Genomic DNA, 8,177 nt, shown 5'->3' on the forward strand with positions numbered 1-8,177 from the left:
TTTCTGGTCATGCAAATGATTGGGTACTTTTGGATCTCTGTAGGTAAAGAATGGTTTATAGATCCCTGATGAAATTTAAAAAGAAAATGCTTATTTAGAAAGTGCTCTGTGGAAAACTGATTTGTAAAAGAATCTTTGAATAGAGTTAACAAGGTTTATGTTTTTAGAAGTGGTTCCAAGACCGGCAGAAAATGTGAGAAAATGTTAAAAATGTAAGAAGGAGGAATTTAAGGGAAAATATTTGTACTGTGGAGACCTCAATTAGAAATCAGTTGCTAGGCTTGGTGCCCATACATATCTCAGTGAGTAGGGTGCCAGCCACATATACTGAATATGGTGGTTCAAGCCCAGCCCAGGCCTGCTAAACAACAATGACAACTGCAACCAAAAAATAGCCAGGCATTGTGGCATGTGCCTGTAGTCCTAGCTATTTGGGAGGCTGAGGCAAGAGAATTGCTTAAGCCCAAGAGTTTGAGGTTGTTGTGAGCTGTGACGCCACAGCACTCTATCAAGGGTGACATAATGAAACTGTCTCAAAAAAAAAAAAAAAAAATCAGTTGCTAGGGCTCAGCGCCTGTAGCTCAGAGGCTAGGTCACGAGCTACATACACCGGAGCTGGTGGGTTTGAATCCAGCCCGGGCCTGGCAAACAAAAATAACAACTATAACCAAAACATAATCGGGCATTGTGGCAGGTGCCTGTAGTCCCAGCTACTTGGGAAGCCAAGGCAAGAGAATCACTTAAACCTAAGAGTTTGAGGCCACAACATTCTAACCAGGGTGACAGCTTGAGATTCTGTCTGGGGAAAAAAAAATCAGTTGCTAGGCCTGGTGTAGTGACTCACACCTATAATCCTAGCACCCTGGGAGTCCAAGGTGGGTGGATTGCTTGAGCTCACAGGTTTGAGATCAACCTGAGCAAGAGTGAGATCCTGTCTCAGAATTGCCAGGCATTGTGGCAAGTGCCTGTAGTCTCAGCTACTTGGGAAGCTGAGACAATAGAATCACTTGAGCCCAAGAATTTGAGGTTGCTGTGAGCTGTGATGCCACAGTGCTCTACCAAGGGTGACAAATGAGACTGTCTCAAAAAAAAAAAAAAAAAAAAGAAAGAAATCAGTTACTAGATATAGGAATCAGTATGGTTCCTGGGGTAAGGTTCTGGGCCAATTAATATTTCTGAAGGCTCCTGGGCTAATAAGACAGAAAAATGGAATAAAATACCATACCTATATCAAGCAACAGTAAATATGGGAGACATTTCAATAAATACTGATTGATTAAGTTTTTACATCACTAGAAAACATTTGCATACAAACAGTAAAAGTATCATGCCTTTGAAAATCATGGGTACAACCACACCCAGGAAATAACCCAGTCCTGATTATTAAATCAAGGAAGCTATGATTTAAGTTATGAAGAATGGTGAAAAAGAAATTGATAGAATCACAGTTTATAAAACTAACTTTTAGTCTTAGAAATAGCATAAGCTAAATATTTTCTTTTCCACGGTTTTGTTTTCTGCAGCTTCAGTTTTTTGTGGTCAACTGTAAATATCAACAATGGAATATCTCAAAATATTAAATAGAAAATTCTAGAAATAATTAATACATTTTAAATTGCATGCTGTTCTCAGTAGCATGATAAAATATGCCCTCCCACCTGGGACAGGATTCAACTCTTGTCTAGCATATCCACACTGTATATGCTACCTGTTAGTTACTTAGTAGCCATCTCAGTTATCAGTTCTACTGATGTGTTCAAGGAACCCTTGTTTCACTTAATGCCCAAAAGCACAAGGGTAGTGATTGTCGCCACCACCTGCACCTGAAAGAACCAGGCTAGACACAGATTGAAGTACTAGCTTGCAAGAGGTGGGCTAACCAGAGGTGCAGGAGAGACCTGAGCCCCCTCTGCAATGGCTGTTTATTAAGATTATACACAACGGGTGTGGAGAGTTAAAGTAATGACATACAAGGGCTGCATGGCTAAGGATTGCCACGTGCTTTCTCCTCACATGTTCTTTCCCCACAACCTCCATGAAAGAGCACCAAGCATCAATGTTTAACACCTGCTTACTAACAAGTGACCGATCTTATCTCATTCTGGAACACTGAGTTACTCGAGGGATTGCCCCTAAGTCACAAAACATCTCTAGGCTTGCCAGTAGACTGTCCTGTTCTCAGCGTTTTCCTTTAATGTAATAAGAATCAGTAACTCCTTCCAAGCATGGTGTCCATTCCTCTACAAGTGATCCTAGCATAATTGTTCTATTTTATTACTAATTATTGCCAATTTTTTTACTGTGCCTAATTAAACTATCATAGGTATATATGTACGTATAGGGAAAAAACCTGCATATATAGGATTTGGTGCTATCTGTGGTTTCTGACATCCACTGGGGAACATATCCCCATGGATAAGCAAGGGTTACTATTGGTATAAGAGAGAATTATAAGTAAAGAGAAATTTAGAATGTATGTTCATCCCTAACCTTGAAGTATTGGAAGGCAGCAATCATTCCTTCCTTCAAAATGTGACCTTGCTTCCACTTTTAGATACAGTAGCTTAGATGAGTGGACAAGGTATTTCTCTTTAATTCAGTCAGCTTTTTTTGGGTCAATGTTTAGCTTTCAGAGTAAGAGATCTTAAACCAACCAAACTGGCAGATAATGTGAAATGGTGATAAAAATCTGTATCTTTTCTGTCCTGTGTATGTAACAAGACTATAGATTTTAGCCTACCTTGTAATTTAATGTAAGCATAAAACTGAATTTTAGAAATTAAAGTGAATGTGTTTGCTGTTTTCATATTAAGGTTTTGAATAAAAGGAATACTCCCATTTTTTTCTCTTTGTATTAGTTAGGTATTGATGACAAGATTATAGGAGATGGCATAATCACAAAGTAGAAGGACTCTGAAGTAGTCCACCTTTACTCAGATTTTAGAAAATAAACTGAGATCTAATATAATTTAGATATGATTTTCATTCAAGTTACTAAGATTACACTGTGCATTTTTAGAAAGATGTCATGTATTCTAAGTGCTCAATGAATTTCTCAAAGAGAAACAGGCTGGGCATGGTGTCTCACGCCTATAATCTTAGCACTCTGGGAGGCTGAGGCAGATGGATTGGCTGAGCTCAGGAGTTCAAGACCAGCCTGAGACAGAGCAGACCCTGTCTCTAAAAATAACTGGGTGTTGTTGTGGCCTCCTGTAGTACTAGCTACTCAGGAAGCTGAAGCAAGAGAATCACTTGAGCCCAAAAGTTTGGGGTTGCTGTGAACTGTGATGCCACAGAACTCTTCTGATGGTAACAAAGTGAGACTCTGAAAAAAAGAAAAAAGAAACATAACATATTTTCTGTTTTAAAACAACCAGAGTGCTGGTTTCAGAAAGGATGTACTCATGTATTAGGAAAATAAGAATATAGAACAGACCTAAGACAAAGGAAAAGTCTTTCTGAGGTATTGTGGTCTTAACAGTGTGAAGAAGTCTATCTACCAAAAGACTTATAATAATCTACTTAAAAGATGAAAAGGAAATTAGTAGAATCACAGTTTATAAAACTCTAACTTTTAGTCTTAGAAATAGCATAGGCTAAATATTTTATTTTCCATGAAATAATTGGATGGAATGGATGAGCTGCATTTTTGTATTTAAAATGAATAACTGTAAAATGAAGCAAAATACTATTTACAATAGCATAAAACAGGGATTAGGAACAGTTCAAATGATAAGGTCATATGCAAGTTTTTTACACTAACAGGGACAAAATGTTGCTGAGAAGAAATTTTAAATTGAAAGATGACTCATCATGTATTGGAAAACAATATTGTTAATTTACTCAAATCTCTGTTTGGTGATTTATAGATTCAAGGTAACCCCCTAGCAAAATTCCAGCAGTACATTTTAAAGAAACTGACAAGCTGATTCTCAAATAAGCAAATTCAAGTTATCTAGAATAGCCAGAGGAATCTTGGAAAAACATGGAGGACTTACAGTACCTGGTTTCAATTATGTATTATGATGTTACAGTAAATAAGATAGTGTTGATGTAGGATACATAATTAGACCCAACAGTTGAGTTCTGAAATGCACAAATATAAGTTGTCAGTATTTCTTTTTAAGGCACGATTTGGAATTTTTGTACGTTTTTTTGTGAGTGTAAAATCATACTATCGCTTTGAAAAATTGTTTGGCGAGTTTTTTAGAAGTGTAAATTTACAATTACCAAATGAACCAGCAATTCATTAAGATGGGTTTTTACCCAAGACAAAAGAAGACCGTTGTTCACACAAAGACTTGTATCTGAAGTCTCATAATAGCTTTATTAATAACTCCAAACTGGAAATAAACAAGTGCCTATGAACAGGTTAGTGGCTGAACACATTGTGCTATATCCATAGAATCAAATGCTACTCAATAAAAGAAAACATTTGCAAGAACTTGGGTAGAAGGTGGAGCAAGATGGCCAATTAGAATCCAGCAATCATCTACCCCATAGAAACATCAAATTGAACAACTGTCCATTCAAGAGAGTACCTTCATAAGAACCAAATATGTGTACTCAGTTGAAGGATCACAGTACCTGACTCTAGCATAACAAGAAGAGACACGTTGAAGAGGGTAGGAAGGACAGTTTTGCATTATCTATACCCGCTTCTCCCCTAATGCGACAGCACCGCCAGGAGAGAGAATCTGTGACTGGAGGAGGGACAGTGAAGTGAGTATAGGACTTTGCATTGGAATTCAGTGCCACTCTGTCACAATAGAACACAGCACAGGGAAGAATTCTGCTGGTGATCATGAAGAAAGCATAAAAAGAAGCCTTACTAGAAATCATCCCAGTAAAAGGAACTCAAGTCAAAGTCTGTTTCTCCACCAACCGATGAAAATGGCCTAGTCCCAGATCAAGTCTACTGATAAGTCACTGTGACTGCAGTTCTTGGGCAAGTCCCATTGCAGCACTGGTCTCAGTGAGCTCAGGGTGTGACCCAGCAAAACCATGGGAGGCAACCATGAGAGTGCATACATAACCATTCCTCCACTCCGTGGAATTCAGTAGAGAGAGACTCTTTCCCCTTAGGGAAGTGGAAGACTACAGGGGACTTTGTCTCACAATTGAGTGCCAGCCCAGCTACAGTAAAATAAAGAATCATCTAAGTTCCTAAAGCCTCTGATTCCAGGTTATTGGTCCTGAATGGTGCTTCTAGGCTTTCCCTGGGCCAGAAGGGAATCTACTAACCTGGTGGGAAGGATCCAACTCCCAGCCAGCTTCACATTTGCTGAGTTGTGTCCATGGTCCATGAGAAAATGTCACTTGCACTCAAGTTATAGTGGCTCCTGGCCTTGAATGAACCCTTGTGCTGCTGTGGGAGGTCATGGGCTTTTACTGAGACACAGTGCAGTGTCAGCTTTGGTGGCCATGGGAAAGCTAATATCACCATTCCCCCAACACCAGGCAGTCAAGCCCAGGGAGGGACTCCTATTGCTTAGGGGAAAGAGTGAAAAGAGCAAAACATTTTGTCTAGTAAACCAGAACAGTTTTACATCTTCAAATCTATCATAGCTAGATATTTATAGTCTGCAAAAGTCTAGTGTATCTGAGCTTAGACCATTCTTCCATGCTGAAATGGCTGTGGTGATCACAGGCTTTGATAACTTAACCCTAAGTCCTCTTTGAATTCTTGGAAAGACCTCTGCAAAAGACTGAGTATAAATGAGTCCAAATTGTGATTACTGGAATGAATACCTAACTCCTCAATGCCCAGATACCAAGGAATATTCCACAAGCATCAAGAACATCCAGGATGATGTGACTTCCCCAAAAATACTAAATAAGGCATTTGTTGCCAATACTACAGTGATGCAGAAAAATCACAATTAAGTGTTGAGACTTTGAAAGCCATTTTATGTGTGAAATATACTAATGCTGAGACTGAATGCGTTTTTTCTTCAGTAAATAAAATGTGGACATCGGAATACTACAGTGATGGAGATATGTGACCTCTCAGAGAATTCATTATAACGGTTTTCAGGAAGCTTAATGAACTTCAATAAATGACAGAGAAGTAATTTAGAATTCTGTCAGAAAAATTTAACAAAGACATTGAAAGAATAAATCACAGGGCTAAAACTCAATTGCCAAACTGAAAAAATACATCAATGTCTCAACAGCAGAATTGATCAGTAAAAGAAAGAATTAATGGCTCACAGAAAGGCTATTCAAAAATACCCAGGCAAAGAAGAAGAAGGTAAAAAGAACAAAAAAGAAATATAAGATGTAGAAAATAGCCTAAAGGGGGCAAATCTAAGAATAGTTCCAAGAAAAGCTCAAAAAAAGCAATTAGCAGCAGCACCAGCAACAAATTGCCTCTAGTTTGTTATGAAATAATTACCTAGAAGACTAAAAAGAAGGAGGTGGCTGCTGATATACAGGGTGTCTATAAAGCTCATGTGCAATTTAAACTTTCCCTATAAAAAGCCAGCCAACTCCAGCAGCACCACTTTCTAATACCACCAGCAGGATCTCCGTAACAGCAACCTTGTTTATACCAGCCCAGAATAGGTAGGGTCTTTACCCCACCATTAGAGAAAGTATGTTTTAGCTGTTGGGAGCTCTGTGTTCCATGTGATGTTTTACTGAGAACTTGTTGAAGACAAAGATGAAATCTATATACTAGAATCTGCTGCTTTTCTGGCTGTGCTGAAATATATCTAGTGTGGTGAAATTGACTTGACTATAGACATAGTGATAACCATACTTAAGCTGGCAAAAAGTACATTCTTACTCAAGTTGCCAGAGCCTTTGTTAATTTCCTGGAGACCAGCCTGAGCACCAAGAATGCTTGTGTCCTCCTCTCCCAGACCTGCCTGTTCCAGGAGCCAGACTTGACCCAGCTTTGCTGAGTGGTAATCAATGCCCAGGTTGAGTTAACTCTCAAGTCTGAGGGATTCTGTGATACTGACTTCCAGACACTAGAAAGTATCCTCTGTAGGGAAACTCTGAATTCCAAAGAAATGGTGATTTTTGAGGCGGCTCTCAAATGAACTAAAGTAGAACATCAGGGACAAGATCTAGCATCGAGCATTGAAAATAAATGCAAGGGCCTAGGGAAGACACTTTACTTAATCCGCATGCCCACAATGGCCCTCAATGATTTTGCAAATGGTGCTGCACGGTCTGGAGTGTTAACGCTGAATGAGGCTAAGGACATCTTTCTATGTTACACTGCAGCCAAAAAACCTAAGCTCCAGTTCATGTGTAAAGCCTGAAAGGGCCTTCTTTCTCAGGCTGTCACCATTTCTAGTCATGTGCCTGTGGGAGCAAACAGTGGTGTGTTGTTGGGGTCTCTGTGAGAGTATTCAGTTTGCAGTTGATAGAGAGTGTTTATTGCTAGCTTCGTGCTGTATGGTTCCAGCTGTGGGTCCTCAGAGTACCATGCCAAGATTGAAGTCAAGTGGCAAGGTGTTGTCCTGGAGTAAAACTCCAGCAAGTACTTCTCAGTTGGCTCCAGTAATACCTTCCTGATGTGACTTGAGTACCTGGTGCAAATCGAGCCAGACACTTTCTACACAGCCAGTGTGATACTGGATAGCAATGAAGTCAGCTACTTTGGACAAAAAGGCATGACATAAGTTCAGTGTGGCAAAGTGACAGTTCAGTTTCAGTGTTCCCTAGCACCAATGGCACTGGAGTATAGGGAGAGCACATCCCTGAACTTATATTCTATGCTTGAAAACTCACTTTCCCAAGCACTGTGATCTCTGCGATGCGTATCTTGTCTTTGCTTGCTTGATGCTAAGCTCATCTGCAGCTAGTGATCAAAATAAGTAATTTGTTTTTTTTTTTCTTTTTATTAAATCATAGCTGTGTACATTAATACTATCATGGGGGGTACAGAGTACTATTTCTATATACAATTTTAAATATTTTCATCCAACTGGTTAACATAGCCTTCATGTCATTTTCTTAGTTATGGTGTTAAGACATTTATATTCTACATTTAGAAAGATTCACATGTACCATTATAGGATGAACCATAGGCCTGATCCCACCAATCACCCTCCCTCCAGCCAGCCTTCTCCCTCCCCTCCCTTCCCTCTCTTTCTCCATATTCTTGGGCTAAAATTGGTTATAGTTTTCCTATGAAAGCTATAAATTAGTTTCATAGTAGG

General features: G+C 39.2%; 1 pseudogene; it reads left to right on the forward strand.

Moving 5' to 3' along the window:
- Nucleotides 1–1,137: 1,137 nt before the first annotated feature.
- LOC100957587 lies at nucleotides 1,138–7,738 on the forward strand (annotated as a pseudogene).
- Nucleotides 7,739–8,177: the final 439 nt, after the last annotated feature.

This window comes from Otolemur garnettii, unplaced genomic scaffold (assembly GCF_000181295.1).
Source record: "Otolemur garnettii isolate 467f Iridium unplaced genomic scaffold, OtoGar3 scaffold00010, whole genome shotgun sequence".
Classification (NCBI taxonomy): domain Eukaryota; kingdom Metazoa; phylum Chordata; class Mammalia; order Primates; family Galagidae; genus Otolemur; species Otolemur garnettii.